This window comes from Aegilops tauschii, chromosome 5 (assembly GCF_002575655.3).
Source record: "Aegilops tauschii subsp. strangulata cultivar AL8/78 chromosome 5, Aet v6.0, whole genome shotgun sequence".
NCBI classification, from domain to species: Eukaryota; Viridiplantae; Streptophyta; class Magnoliopsida; order Poales; family Poaceae; genus Aegilops; species Aegilops tauschii.
In genome coordinates, this window is record NC_053039.3 from 534,485,178 (window position 1) to 534,501,904 (window position 16,727).

Sequence of the window (16,727 nt, forward strand, 5' to 3'; positions counted from 1 at the left end):
GGTTAAACATGTTAATCACTAATTCTTGGGTATTGTGAGTTCATCACAAAAATGCCCGCTCGATTGCATTCTGTTGCAACTCGATGTAAGAACTACTATGGCCTGAAAGACTAGCTAGAAATGAGGTTAAGGTATACACAGGGAACATAGTAAATGTTACTATACCTTCCATCGGTGTATTGCCGTCTGTATTTATTTTCATAATTCATTTAGAGTTTTACAAACTCTATCCCATTGCATAAGGTATCTTGCAAGAAGGTTGTTCATAAGAGAACTTTTTATGTTCGATGTTATGAATAACACAAGGGCCATACTTTCATTATGAATGAGATGTATGTTATGAATATTAATAATAATACAATACCTCTGGGTTTACTTTCATAATTCATTTTAGAGTTTCATACACTCTAGCCCATTGCACAATGTTTGTTGCAAAAGAGTTGTTCATAAAAACAACAATTGTTGTTAAGTATTATGAATAACATAAGGGCCATACTTCCATCATCGATGGGACGTATGTTATGAATATTGAGGGTAATATGATACATCCATAACACTGACGCTAAATGTCGCAAGACTAAAAGAATACCACACAAGTGTGGCACTACATTTGGTCACATTGGAGAAACCCGCATGGAAAATTCCATTATGATGGATTTTGAAGTCTTTTTGATTTTGAATCATCTGACACTTGCAACTTTCCTCCGAAAAGTGAAGTGACTAAAATACCGTTCACAGGCCATAAGGAACGAACAACAAACTTATTAGTGATCATACATTTGATGTGTGTAGTCCGATAAGTGTTGTTAGTGGTGGATTTATTTATCTTCAGAAATGACTCAAGTAGATATATGGATATTTACTTGATGAGACGTAAGTCTGGATCTTTTGAAATCATTCGAAAGGTTCTCAAAAATGAAGTAGAAGTTATTGTAACAAGAAAATTATGTTTCTGCAATTTGATTGCACAAAGGAATATTTGAGTTACATGTTTAGCGAATGTCTGATGAGTTGTGAAAGGGGTTTCATAACTTGCACCTCCCGGAACACCACTGCAAGTGGAAAGTCCGTGGAGATGTAATCAAACCATTTATGACATGGTAAGGTCAAAGATGACATAAATAAATTTGCCATTATCCCTTTTAAAGTGATGCTTTAGAGACTGCGGCTTTTACACTGAAAAGAGCTACATCGGGTCTGTTGAAATGAAGCCATGGTATGGTACGCCCAACCATGTTATATCTTTTCTTAACATTTGGAATATGGGGCTTGTGTAAAAGGTTACAAACCTATTCCAAATCAGACAAGTGCTACTTTGTAGGTTATACCAAAATGTTGGGTATTCCTCCCTCACTATACCGAGGCAAATAGTTTTGCCGCGAAACGGTGTGCTTTTAAAGAGAATGGTTCTTTCAAAAAGGTGAGTGGGAGAATAGTGCAACTCGACGAGATAAACAGTATCTACGTCATCAGATCAAAGGAAAGAGACCTTGGAAGTAATTCTAGAGTTTCCTACTGCGACTGATACGGAAGTCTCTACAATAAAATGTATGAACTTCGGTCGAACTTGCAGCTGAACCACGTAGGCAAGGCTCGTGCAAACCTATCAGGTGCGCAAACGAGATATTGTTGTTAGACAACATTATACCTACGATACACAAGGAAGCGTTGATGGGCCCTGATTCCGGAATTGGCTAAATGCCAATACAACCCGAGTTAGTTTCCATATAAGTGATTCAAGATTAAAACCTTGATACACCTTTCAGAAGACTTAGAGTCTAACGAATATTTATGGAACTTAAAACTGATACGGATAAAATGTTTTATCTATAAAGCTCGACTTGTTGAAATAACAAGTTCAAGAGTTGACTACGATGAGGTTGTTTTCATCGTAGCGATGCTTAAAGTCGGTTCGGGTTGAACTAGCAATTAATACATATTTCAATCATGAGATATGAAACATGGATGATAAAAGGATTTCCATCTGATGGAAATGAAAGCTAGGACTTGTATATGATACAGTCCAAAGTAATTTGTCGATCCAGAGGATGCTAGTAGGTATGCAAACTTCAGAGTTCCAGCAATGGACAGAAGAGAGCAAAATGGAGTTGGAATCTTCGTGTTTTGATGAAATGGTCAAAGGGGTTTTGACTTCATCAATGGGTAACGAAGATGCTTGTAATTCAAGAAAGTAAGTGGGAGCGTAATAATATTTCTAAAAACCTTATGTGCTTGGCACATTGGTAATTGGAAATAAATTTCTTGACACAAATTAGGACTTCATTTGAAAATAGTTTTTCGATGAAGTGCTTAGGCTAAATAGCCTCAATATTAGGCATGATGATCTATGGAGATAGATTTACCTAATGGGGCTAAGAAATGAATACATATTGACAAGATGCTAAAACCTTTTAGCATTTAAAATGCCAAGGAGTGATTCTTGCCAAAGTCACATGGAAAGAGTTTTTGCAAGACTTGGTGTCCCAAAACACTGATGAGTAAAATACATGATGCAGATTCCACACACTTTTGTGTTTGGATTAATCATGTATTCCATGGTATGTAAAACAACCAGATATGTCCGATACTCCCAAGGTGTTGCGAGTATGGATACCAAAGTGATCAAATTACTGATCATGGGACAACAGTGAAAGATGTCACAGAGTACTAGAGTAAGTACTGATGACATGGTTTTCTCGCAAGCAGAGATCATGAAGAGTTCGTTGTAAAATGTTACATCGATACAGTCTTCATCTTTTCTCCATGCGATTTTCGATTTAAATTAAGGGTTTTGTGTAACACACAATGTGGTGGCACAGTTAGTTGGAATTTGTTCAAACTAGTTACTGTGGAGAATTCTATAACAAGGGCTAAGTATGTTGACGCTTTAGAAGCGACAAAGAAGATGTTGAATCATATAGTTCATTCATGAACTTAGTATAGTTCCAAGATGGCTTTTGACAATGGGACACTACTGCAGGTAGTTGCTCCATAACTCAGTCTGAGGAATCCAGGTTCGACCTGTGATTCACATACATACAAAGCCAAGTCCACACAAAATATGAATTTTGTGAAAACGTGAAAACGCGAGGACATGCAAAGATACACACGGAACTGAAGTCGTCAGATCCGTTGGACATCAGGCTATACCACAAGCAAAGCATATTTACACCGGTGTGCCACAGGTGTGAAGTGCATTAGCATAAGCTAGATTATTGTCTCTAGTGCAAGTGGGAGTCTGTAGGAGATATGCCCTAGAGGCAATAATAAATGTTATTGATTATCTGCCTGTTCATAATTATGTTTATGTTCCATGCTATAACTGTTGTGGTTCCCGAGCCCGTATATCCATAAAGGCTCTGGGGAGAACCCATATGCACGTGTGGAATAATAAACGGTAAAATGTATTCCTAGTCGTGCCTCTAAGACTAGCTCAAGTTTTGCATGATGATTATGCTTTCCCAATCATGGGCATGTCTACGCCAAGCAACTTTGAGGGCACAATGTCAGGAAGGACATTTGTCTTGAATCGACCCGAATTGATGTTATGCTATGAGATACATTCGTCACAAGTTAATGGTTTATAACACAGAGATAGTTAATGTTTGCATAATTCCTTAGACCATGAGAGTATCGAGTTTCTTCATGCTTGCTTCATGAACTTTGGGGTTTGTTAAACGTCATCCGTAACTGGATGGCTATTACGGCGGCTTACGGGTTCATGGGAAAGTATGTTAAGTAACTTGATAGCTCGAGATTGGGATTTGCTCCTCCGACGATGGAGAGATATACTCGGGCCCACTCGGGTGTTACGGTGTCCATCATCGTCTGGCCAGACACTCGGATGCATGTAACTTGCCATATTTGTAACTCCGACTCTTGCCATTCTCGGCTATGTGTTATGATATTCCCTCCGTTGTCGGGTTTTGTCTTTCGTTTTGTATTTTGTCATGTCATGCATTTTCATATCATGTCATCATGCGCATTGCATTTGCATACGTGTTCGTCTCATGCATCCGAGCATTTTCCCCGTTGTCCGTTTTCCAATCCGGCGCTCCTATCTCCTCCGGTGCACCCCTCTTGTTTTCTTTCGTGTGCGTGTGTCAAACTTTCTCGGAATGGACTGAGGCTTGTCAAGTGGTCTTAATATACCACCCGGAGACTACCGGTCAAGTTTCGTTCCATTCGGAGGTCGTTTGGTACTCCAACGGTTAACCGGGCATCCGCAAGTCCATTTGAGTGTCCAGCAAAAACCCCCTCTAAAACCAGCCGAAAACCCACCAAACTCTCTTCCATGCTCTAGGTCGTTCGATCACGATCGTGTGGGCGAAAACCGCACCTCATTTGGAGCCTCCTAGCTCCCTCTACCTATAAATATGTGGGCATCTCGAAATACATTCTCAGTCCAACCCTAGAAAAAATCCCTCCGCGCCGCCGGACGCGTCCGTACCCCGCCGGACACGTCCGCCGCCGCGCTCCGACGAATCGCAGCGCGCCACGTCGCCTCCTTCCTCTCCCCACGCCGCCGGCCCGCCGGGCCCAGGCGAGGCCCGCCCGGCCCGATCCGCCGCGCCTCTCGGGCCGTCGCCGACCTGTGCCCCGCGCCTCGCCACCGGCCGGCGCCGCCCCGCCGCAGCCGCCCGTCTCGGCCTCGCCGCCAGCGCCCGCCGCTGCCACCGCGGCCACCGCCTCCGGCCGGCGCCCCTCCTCCGGCCTCGCCTCCTCCTCTCCCACCTCCCTCCGGCGAAGGACGCCGGCGAGTCCCACTGCCCCGAGCTCGAGCTCCCCCAGATCCGATCGAGATCCTCGTGAGTTGACTTTTTCCCGAGCCTCCAAATCCTCTAAGTCCCTAAATTTCATCAGCAAGTGCCTTTGTTCGTGATGCGATTACTCCGTGCATGTAGCTCCGATTAGCACGTCTATAATGTCAAATTGTTCGTCTCATGATGCTCTTCATTTTGTTCAATTGAACCATGTTCATTAGAGGTCATATTGATGCCCAAATCTCTGTTGGAAGAGGGCTAGTTGCTGTTATTCTCTGGTTCTTGACAGAACTTGGGAGATTTGTCATTTTTGTATCATTTAATCTGTGCATCTTTTGGACATGAGCTCTACATGTGTTTTGAAGTATGCCATGCCATCTTTCCAGTTGTGTAGTCCATGTATTTTTGTGACCTATGTGGTGACTAGCACAAGCATGCAAAGTAGGCCCCGTAATATTTCTGATTTCAGGGACTTAGTGATTTCTCTAAGTCTTTGTCTGCTGTAATTTTGTTGCCATGTAAACTTGATGCTACAGAGAGATCCATGCATATTTTGGAGATGTTCAGTAAGGATGTTTTGTAGATATAGTTGTAATTGATCCATTCCTGTAATTGTTTGCAATTATGGAGTGCCATAGCATGACTCAATCTTGCTCTACTTTTGCTATAAAATATTTCTGGCAGATTCTTAACATGACTTGCAATCTTGCCAAGCTTATTGTACTTGATCCATACATGCTATGCATTTGTTCTTGACATGGATAGCTTCATAAACATGCCATCTTGCTGTAGGTAAGCTTGGTTTGTAATGCATTGCTCTGTAGTGAGTGCATCAAGCTCACAAAGAGGCCTACATATTATTATTTCTGCCATGCTCTGTTTTCTGCCAAGTCTAAAACCTGATAACGATACTTGCTATGTTTACATGCTTGCCATGATATCTTCTGTTAATTTTGGCTTATGGTCAGTAAGGGACTTTTGTCATGTGTATTTAGTAGAACACTGCCATGCCTTGTTTTGCTATGTTAAGTTCCTGTAGCATGTTGATTTCGTGCTCTGAACATCGCTACCTGTTGCTGTTTACTGCCATGTCCAGTTTTTCACCAAGTCTGTGAACCTGTAATCTTTTGCACTTTTTCCATGCTTGTTTGAGCTTGATATGTTGAGAACTAGCCATAGCTCAGTGTTCATCTTTTGTCAAGCATCTCCTGTAGATTACTACCATTTGCTTTTTTGCTATGTTGGGGTGCTGTAGCATTGTTGCTTGTTGCATTCTAAGTGCTATCTTGCTGTTTATCGCAGATTAGTGTAATTCTTGTTTTGCTTGTCTTTTGCAAACCGTGCATCCGATTCCGGTGATCTTTATATCGATTTCGACCGAAATCATCTCATCTTTCCAGTGGCATGCTTGGTTTGCCAAGTTACTGCCATGTTCAACATTTTCCTTCCGGAGCACGCATATGCATCGCATATCATATCTTGCATATCATACATGTTTTGCATCATGTTGCTTGCGCATTTCTCGTTGTTGATTGTGGTTCCGTTTGTTTGTGTTCTTGTCTTGGGTAGAGCCGGGAGACGAGTTCGTGAACGAGGAACCTTTCGAGTACGCTTACGAGGATCAAGCTTTCGACAACTCTGAGAACCTTGCAGGCAAGATGACCACCCCTCGAAATCACTTCTATCTTTGCTATGCTAGTTGTTCGCTCTATTGCCATGCTCCGCTACCTATCACTTGCTATATCATGTCTCTCATTTTTTCCATGTCAGCCCCTAACCATCCTTTCCTAGCAAACCGTTGTTTGGCTAAGTTACCGCTTTTGCTCAGCCCCTCTTATAGTGTTGCTAGTTGCAGGTGAAGTTGAAGTTGTTCCATGTCGGAACATGGATATGTTGGGATATCACAATATCTCTTATTTAATTAATGCATCTATATATATTTGGTAAAGGGTGGAAGGCTCGGCCTTATGCCTGGTGTTTTGTTCCACTCTTGCCGCCCTAGTTACTGTTATACCGGGATTATGTTCCTTGAGTTTGCGTTCCTTACGCGGTCGGGTGATTTATGGGACCCCCTTGACAGTTCACCTTGAATAAAACTCCTCCAGCAAGGCCCAACCTTGGTTTTACCATTTGCCGCCTAAGCCTTTTCCCCTGGGTTTTCGCGAGCCCGAGGGTCATCTTTATTTTAAACCCCCGGGCCAGTGCTCCTCTGAGTATTGGTCCAAACTGTCAGTCGCCGGTGGCCACCAGGGGCAACTCTGGGCTGGCCTATCGGAAGCTTGGACAATCCGGTGTGCCCTGAGAACGAGATATGTGCAGCTCCTATCGGGATTTGTCGGCACATTCGGGCGGCTTTGCTGGTCTTGTTTTACCATTATCGAGATGTCTTGTAAACCGGGATTCCGAGACTGATCGGGTCTTTCCGGGAGAAGGTTTATCCTTCGTTGACCGTGAGAGCTTATGATGGGCTAAGTTGGGACACCCCTGCAGGGTATTATCTTTCGAAAGCCGTGCCCGCGGTTATGAGGCAGATGGGAATTTGTTAATGTCCGGTTGTAGATAACTTGTCACTTGACCCAATTAAAATACATCAACTGCGTGTGTAGCCGTGATGGTCTCTTCTCGGCGGAGTCCGGGAAGTGAACACGGGCTGAGTTATGTATGACGAAAGTAGGTGTTCAGGATCACTTCTTGGTCATTGCTAGATGACGTCCGTTCCGTTGCTTCTCTTCTCGCTCTTTTGCGCAAGTTAGCCACCATATATGCTTTTGCCGCTGCAGCTCCACCTCATTACACCACCCTTTCCTCCAAGCTTAAATAGTCTTGATCTCGCGGGTGTGAGATTGCTGAGTCCCCGTGACTCACAGATTCTACCAAAACAGTTGCAGGTGCCGACGATGCCAGTGCAGATGATGGTGTCGATCTCAAGTGGGAGTTCGACGAGGAACGTGGCCGTTACTATGTGTCTTTTCCTGATGATCAGTAGTGGAGCCCAGTTGGGACGATCGGGGATCTAGCATTTGGGGTTATCTTATTTTCATCTGGATTTTGACCGTAGTCGGTCTATATGCTTGTATTTTGGATGATGTATGATGATATTTATGTATTGTGTGAAGTGGCGATTGTAAGCCAACTCTTTATCCCATTCTTGTTCATTACATGGGATTGTGTGAAGATGACCCTTCTTGCGACAAAACCTCTATGCGGTTATGCCTCTAAGTCGTGCCTCGACACGTGGGAGATATAGCCGCATCGTGGGCGTTACAAGTTGGTAATCAGAGCCATCCCCGACTTAGGAGCCCCCTGCTTGATCGAATCGCTGGCGTTGTTGAGTCTAGAACAAAAATGTTTTGAGTCTTAGGATTATATATCGGAGAGTAGGATTCTTTTTACTCCTCAGTCCCTTCGTCGCTCTGGTGAGGTCTCCTGACGTAGAAGTTTTGACTATTCTCTCCTCAAATTTCACTAAAATTTTTTTAGGATCACGCGGGTATCTTGGAATCGTTCCGATGGATTTGTGACGAGAACATTGTTCTTGGTGCCTCCTGACATTTAGGGGTTGTGGCAGTGTCCCGGGGAGTTGAGCTCCGAGGTGTTGTCGTCACAATTTTATCTTTGCAGTTCTGGAATACCTGAGTTTCGCCGACATCGAAATCTCTTTTATGCAGTTGTTGGTGAGATCACCTCGACGCCACCCAGTACTGTGGCGGGAGTTCGGGAGTATTGCCATAACTTGTATAACGGATGTTTTTCGAAGGTTGAGGTAAACGATTTCCGAAGGTTTCTTGGTTATGTGTTGACTGATGGATACAGCTGGATCTAGGGATTGCTAGTTTGGGTGATATATATTTTGTGTCCCCTGTATCCCTTACACCAGATTGCATAACCAGAAAGTTTCGGGAGTTTATAAGTGGGAATTCAAGTAGCCTTAGGATATCTTTCCGACAGACGCATGATATGAGATTGGGGTTCGACGTCTAGTGGTCCGCCTGTATACGGTTGATTTTACAGTGGTCTCGTTGTGTCTTAAAGAGTCCATGGCTTTGCCGACTCGGGGACGCTTCGTATGTCATGTGCACAGCCTTGTACATGATGGTGCTGTACGATTGAGCCCGTGTGGGCCCCACCACGAAAACTTCGGACGAAATATCTATCATATGTTTGTTCCGGCTTATCCTGCAAGCCAATAGTTGTTTTGTTTTTATATTGTGGTTTTCGAGTTGCTTCGAATTCATATGTTCATTCCATATCTTTTTCAAGTGGCTTCTCAACTTATGGAAGTGTGATGATTTACTACGGAATTCATTCGTTCATCTTCGTTCGAATGTTTATTGTGAAGACTATATGTTGCAATTTCTATCCGTTGATTCTGCTTATCTATTTATCTATCAAGATGCTAACGGATGTCACCCTCTTCAGGATGGCTCCGCCAACGCGTCAGAATCCGGATCACAATGAAGGGAGTCAAGCGAACCCTCCGCCACCACCTCCACCTCCGGAGGCATGGCAAGCAATCATGGCAGCCACCAACGCCAATGCTCAGATGATTCTGCAACTCTTGCAAGAACGTACTCAAGGGCAAGACAATCAAGGCAATCAAGGTCAAGGCAACAATCAGTTTCACTTTGCCACTCTCAACCAGTTTCTCGCAAATCAGCCCAAGTCTTTCAGCTACTGTGCCGAGGCCACGGATGCCGATGATTGGCTCGTGGACATCAACAAGCATTTTGAATGTAGCAATGTCAGGCCTGAGGACTTTGTCAAGTTCGCTTCTTTCCAGCTCAAGGACCAAGCTGCTGATTGGTATCAACAATACAAAGATTCCAGAGGAGGTCGTGTGATCACTTGGACTGACTTCTGTCGGGACTTCAAAGCGCACCACATTCCACAAAGTGTTGTTGAGGGCAAGCGTGAGGAGTTCCGCAATCTCAAGCAAGGCAACATGTTTGTGTATCAATACAACGTTCAGTTTCAGAAACTTGCTCGCTTTGCTAAACAAGACGTTCCTGATGAGAAGAGCATGATCTATCACTTCAGAGGTGGCCTTAAAGAGGATCTGCAGTTAGGTCTCGTTCTTGTTGAGCCTACTCACTTTGATCAATTCTACAATATGGCACTGAAGCAAGAGGCTGCTTAGCTCAAGTGTGAGGCTTCTAAGAAGAGAGTCAGAGACGCAGTTCAGTCTTCTTCTTCCTCACTTGTGACAGCTAAGCAACAGAAGTTCTGGTTGCCTCCTCCTCCTCCGTTTCGTCAGCCTTACCAGCAGAAGAACAAAGGTGGCCATGGTTCTTCCAACTCTTCCAACTCTGGCTATCAGAACAAGTCTCAGAATCAAGCTCCAAAGTCCAATGCTCCTTATCACCGTCCACTCTCAGAGGTGACTTGCAACAAATGTTAGCAGAAAGGTCACTATGCTAACAAGTGCTTCAACCAGAGGCGTCTTCCTCCTCCTCCTCCTGTCAGATCTTCCAGCAATGCAGTGGTCAAGCATAATCCAAAGTTTGCAAAGGTGAACATGATGAATGCAGCTCAAGCGGAGGAATCTACTGATGTGATAATGGGTAATCTTCCTGTTAATGATATTCCCGCAAAAGTTCTTTTTGATACTGGTGCATCGCTTTCTTTCATTTCAAGACCTTTTGCATCCAAGCATGAATTGCATTTCCAAGGATTGCCTAGGCCGTTAGCAGTTGTCTCTCCGGGCAAATGCATGAATGCAAGTTCCATGGTCCCGAATGTTACCATCAAGATGGGTGACTATAAATTCCAGTCTTCTCCAATTGTTCTTGGTGACTCGGATATTGATCTTATTCTCGGGATGGACTGGCTTTCTAAGCACAAGGCTCAACTTGATTGTGCTGCCAGGGAAATTCAATTGACACACTCTTCTGAGGATGTGATTATTTTGCCGCTCGTGATGAAACCATTCGGTTTTTCTCTCTCAATGAGAAGGGCGAATTGAATGCCATCTCTCAAATTCCAGTCGTTTGCGAGTATCAAGATGTCTTTCCAGAAGAGCTTCCGGGTATGCCTCCTCATCGGCCAGTTGAGTTCGTTATCGAACTGGAGCCTGGTACTGAACCCGTTTGCAAGCGTCCATACAAGCTTGGAGCAAACGAGCTGAAGGAATTGAAGAAGCAGCTCGATGAACAAGAGCGTCTGGGTTTGATCAGACCGAGTTCTTCTCCATGGGGTTGTGGTGTTCTTTTTGTCAAGAAGAAGGATGGCACGGACCGACTGTGTGTCGACTACCGTCCATTGAACAAGAAGACAATCAAGAACAAGTATCCACTTCCCAACATCAATGAGCTATTTGAGCAACTCAAAGGTGCTAAAGTATTCTCGAAGCTTGACCTTCGTATGGGTTATCATCAGATTTGCATTCGTGAAGAAGATATTCCCAAGACAGCATTCAGAACAAGCTTTGGTTCTTATGAATATACTGTCGTGTCTTTCGGCCTTGTCAATGCTCCTCCGGTGTTCTCTCGGATGATGAATTTCATCTTCAACCCCTATACCAATGAATTCGTTCTGGTGTATCTCGATGATATCTTGGTCTTCTCCAAGAATAAGCAGGATCATGCCAAACATTTGCGATTGGTGCTCGACAAGCTCAGAGAGTATCAATTCTATGCGAAGTTCTCCAAATGTGAGTTTTGGCTTGATGAAGTTCTTTTCCTTGGTCACATCATCTCTGCCAAGGGCATCGCTGTTAACCCCGAGAAGGTGTCCGCAGTTGTGGATTGGGAACCTCCTCAAAATGTCAAGCAGCTCCGCAGTTTTTTTGGTCTTGCAAGCTATTGCCGAAGATTCGTTGAGAATTTCTCCAAGATTGCAAAACCTCTTTCCAACCTCCTACAGAAGCATGTGAAATATGTCTGGTCTCCTGAGTGTGACGTTGCTTTCAACACTCTCAAAGAGAAACTAGTCACAGCTCCTGTCTTGACTCCTCCTGATGAATCCAAGCCGTATGAAGTTTTCCGTGATGCTTCTCTCCAAGGTCTCGGTGCTGTGTTAATGCAAGAGAAGAAAGTTGTGGCCTATACCTCTCGGCAGTTGAAGCCCAACGAAAAGAACTACCCCACTCACGATCTTGAGTTGGCGGTAGTTGTCCATGCATTGATAACATGGAGACATCTCTTGTTGGGAAGACAAGTGGACATTTTCACTGATCACAAGAGTCTCAAGTATATCTTCACTCAACCCAACCTCAACCTCAGGCAGACTCGATGGGTCGAAATGATTCAAGAGTACAATCCGAGTATCGAATATACTCCAGGCAAAGCAAATGTCATTGCAGATGCTTTAAGCAGGAAGGCTTATTGCAATAGCTTAATCCTCAAGCCTTTCCAACCGGATCTTTGTGAAGCTTTCCGCAAGCTGAATCTCCAAGTTGTTCCTCAAGGCTTTCTCGCCAACCTCTTAGTATCTCCTACTTTGGAAGATCAAATTCGTGAGGCACAACTCCTTGATGCCATGGTGAAGAAGGTGAAACGTGGTATCGACAAGGGTCTTTCCAAATACAAGTGCTATCGCATTGATGACAGAGACACTTTATTCTTCGAGGACCGGATTGTGGTTCCGAAAGGTGATCTAAGGAAAGTCATAATGAACGAGGCGCACAATTCTCTCCTTTCCATTCATCCTGGAAGTACGAAGATGTATCATGACCTCAAGCAGTCGTATTGGTGGACTCGAATGAAGCGAGAAATTGCTCAATTCGTGAATGAATGTGATGTCTGCCGAAGAGTGAAAGCAGAACACCAACGACCAGCTGGTCTCCTCCAACCTCTTGCTATCCCAGAATGGAAGTTTGATCACATCGAAATGGACTTCGTGACTGGATTTCCCAAGTCCAAGCGCGGAAATGATGCTATCTTCGTTGTCATCGACAAGCTTTCTAAAGTGGCTCATTTCCTTCATATCAAAGAATCCATCACAGCAGCCCAGCTGGCAGAGCTTTACACCTCCAGAATTGTCTCCTTGCACGACATTCCACAATTGATTTCTTCAGATCGTGGAAGCATCTTCACCTCTAAGTTCTGGGACTCCTTCCAGAAGGCCATGGGCACAAACATTCGCTTCAGCACAGCTTTCCATCCTCAAACTAGTGGCCAAGTCGAGCGAGTCAATCAAATTCTTGAAGATATGCTCAGGGCTTGTGTCATTTCCTTTGGCATGAAATGGAAAGATTGTCTTCCATATGATGAATTCTCCTACAACAACAGCTTCCAAGCAAGTTCGGGCAAGGCCCCATTCGAGATTCTCTATGGCAGAAAGTGTCGTACTCCTCTCAATTGGTCAGAGACTGGTGAACTCCAACTTCTTGGCAATGACTTAATCACTGAAGCTGAAGAAATGTGTAAAGTCATCCGTGATAATCTCAAAGCCGCGCAATCGCGCCAGAAGAGTTACTATGATAGTAAGCATCGTGATTTGACTTTCGAGATCGGAGACCATGTCTACCTCCGCGTCTCTCCAATGAAAGGCACTCGTCGCTTCGGTATCAAAGGGAAGCTTGCCCCTAGATACGTGGGTCCTTTCAAGATCATTGGCAAAAGAGGCGACCTCGCCTATCAACTTGAGCTTCCTTCAAACTTCGCGAACGTGCACGATGTGTTCCACGTGTCACAGCTCCGCAAGTGCTTCAAGACGCCTGAGCGCACTATCGACTTCGAAGAGATTGACCTCCAAGAAGATTTGTCTTATCATGAGCACCCAGTTGCTATTCTTGAAGAAACTGAGCGCAAGACTCGCAACAAGTCAATCAAATTTCTGAAAGTGAAGTGGTCGCACCATTCCGACCGGGAAGCCACCTGGGAACGCGAGGACCATCTCCGTTCCGAATATCCGGAGTTCTTTCAGTCCTAGATCTCGGGACGAGATCCTCTCGTAGTGGTGGAGTGTTGTAACACCCCGCATGTAACTTGCCATATTTGTAACTCTGACTCTTGCCATTTTCGGCTATGTGTTATGATATTCCCTCCGTTGTCGGGTTTTGTCTTTCGTTTTATATTTTGTGATGTCATGCATTTTCATATCATGTCATCTTGCGCATTGCATTTGCATACGTGTTCGTCTCATGCATCCGAGCATTTTCCCCGTTGTCCATTTTCCAATCCGGCGCTCCTATCTCCTCCGGTGCACCCCTCTTGTTTTCTTTCGTGTGCGTGTGTCAAACTTTCTCGGAATGGACCGAGGCTTGTCAAGTGGTCTTAATATACCACCCGGAGACTACCGGTCAAGTTTCGTTCCATTCGGAGGTCGTTTGGTACTCCAACGGTTAACCGGGCATCCGCAAGTCCATTTGAGTGTCCATCAAAAACCCCCTCTAAAACCAGCGCAAAACCCACCAAACTCTCTTCCATGCTCTAGGTCGTTCGATCACGATCGTGTGGGCGAAAACCGCACCTCATTTGGAGCCTCCTAGCTCCCTCTACCTATAAATATGTGGGCATCCCGAAATACATTCTCAGTCCAACCCTAGAAAAAATCCCTCCGCGCCGCCGGACGCGTCCGTACCCCGCCGGACACGTCCGCCGCCGCGCCCCGACGAATCGCAGCGCGCCACGTCGCCTCCTTCCTCTCCCCACGCCGCCGGCCCGCCGGGCCCAGGCGGGGCCCGCCCGGCCCGATCCGCCGCCGCCTGTCGGCCCGTGCCCCACGCCTCGCCGCCGGCCGGCGCCGCCCCGCCGCGGCCGCAGCCCCGCCACGGCCGCCCGGCGCCGCCCCGCCGCAGCCGCCCGTCTCCGCCTCGCCGCCGGCGCCCGCCGCCGCCGCCGCGGCCACCGCCTCCGGCCGGCGCCCCTCCTCCGGCCTCGCCTCCTCCTCTCCCTCCTCCGTCCGGCGAAGGACGCCGGCGAGTCCCACTGCCCCGAGCTCGAGCTCCCCCAGATCCGATCGAGATCCTCGTGAGTTGACTTTTTCCCGAGCCTCCAAATCCTCTTAAGTCCCTAAATTTCATCAGCAAGTGCCTTTGTTCGTGATCTGATTACTCCGTGCATGTAGCTCCGATTCACGCGTGTAATATGTCAAATTGTTCTTCTCGTGATGCTCTTCATTTTGTTCAATTGCACCATATTCATTAGAGGTCAGCTTGATGCCCAAATCTCTGTTGGAAGAGGGCTAGTTGCTGTTATTCTCTGGTTCTTGACAGAACTTGGAGATTTATCATTTTTGTATCATTTAATCTGTGCATCTTTTGGACATGAGCTCTACATGTGTTTTGAAGTATGCCATGCCATATTTCCATTGGTATAGTCCATGTATTTTTGTGACCTCTGTGGTGACTATCACATGCATGCAAAGTAGGCCGCGTAATATTTCTGATTTCAGGGACTTGGTGATTTCTCCAAGTCTTTGTCTGCTGTAATTTGGTTGCCATGTAAACTTGATGCTACAGAGAGATCCATGCATATTTTGGAGATGTTCAATAAGGATGTTTTGTAGGTATAGTTGTTGCTGATCCATTCCTGCAATTTTTTGCAATTATGGAGTGACATAGCATGACTCAATCTTGCTCTACTTTTGCTATAAAATATTTCTGGCAGATTCTTAACATGACTTGCAATCTTGCCAAGCTTATTGTAGTTGATCCATACATGCTATGCATTTGTTCTTGCCATGGATAGCTTTATAAACATGCCATCTTGCTGTAGGTAAGCTTGGTTTGTAATGAATTGCTCTGTAGTGAGTGCATCAAGCTCACAAAGAGGCCTACATATTATTATTTCTGCCATGCTCTGTTTTCTGCCAAGTCTAAAACCTGATAACGATACTTGCTATGTTTACATGCTTGCCATGATATCTTCTGTTAATTTTGGCTTATGGTCAGTAAGGGACTTTTGTCATGTGCATTTAATAGAACACTGCCATGCCTTGTTTTGCTATGTTAAGTTCCTGTAGCATGTTGATTTCGTGCTCTGAACATCGCTACCTGTTGCTGTTTACTGCCATGTCCAGTTTTTCACCAAGTCTGTGAACCTGTAATCTTTTGCACTTTTTCCATGCTTGTTTGAGCTTGATATGTTGAGAACTAGCCATAGCTCAGTGTTCATCTTTTGTCAAGCATCTCCTGTAGATTACTACCATTTGCTTTTTTGCTATGTTGGGGTGCTGTAGCATTGTTGCTTGTTGCATTCTAAGTGCTATCTTGCTGTTTATCGCAGATTAGTGTAATTCTTGTTTTGCTTGTCTTTTGCAAACCGTGCATCCGATTCCGGTGATCTTTATATCGATTTCGACGAAATCATCTCATCTTTCCAGTGGCATGCTTGGTTTGCCAAGTTACTGCCATGTTCAACATTTTCCTTCCGGAGCACGCATATGCATCGCATATCATATCTTGCATATCATACATGTTTTGCATCATGTTGCTTGCGCATTTCTCGTTGTTGATTGTGGTTCCGTTTGTTTGTGTTCTTGTCTTGGGTAGAGCCGGGAGACGAGTTCGTGAACGAGGAACCTTTCGAGTACGCTTACGAGGATCAAGCTTTCGACAACTCTGATAACCTTGCAGGCAAGATGACCACCCCTCGAAATCACTTCTATCTTTGCTATGCTAGTTGTTCGCTCTATTGCCATGCTCCGCTACCTATCACTTGCTATATCATGTCTCTCATTTTTTCCATGTCAGCCCCTAACCATCCTTTCCTAGCAAACCGTTGTTTGGCTAAGTTACCGCTTTTGCTCAGCCCCTCTTATAGTGTTGCTAGTTGCAGGTGAAGTTGAAGTTGTTCCATGTCGGAACATGGATATGTTGGGATATCACAATATCTCTTATTTAATTAATGCATCTATATATATTTGGTAAAGGGTGGAAGGCTCGGCCTTATGCCTGGTGTTTTGTTCCACTCTTGCCGCCCTAGTTACTGTTATACCGGGATTATGTTCCTTGAGTTTGCGTTCCTTACGCGGTCGGGTGATTTATGGGACCCCCTTGACAGTTCACCTTGAATAAAACTC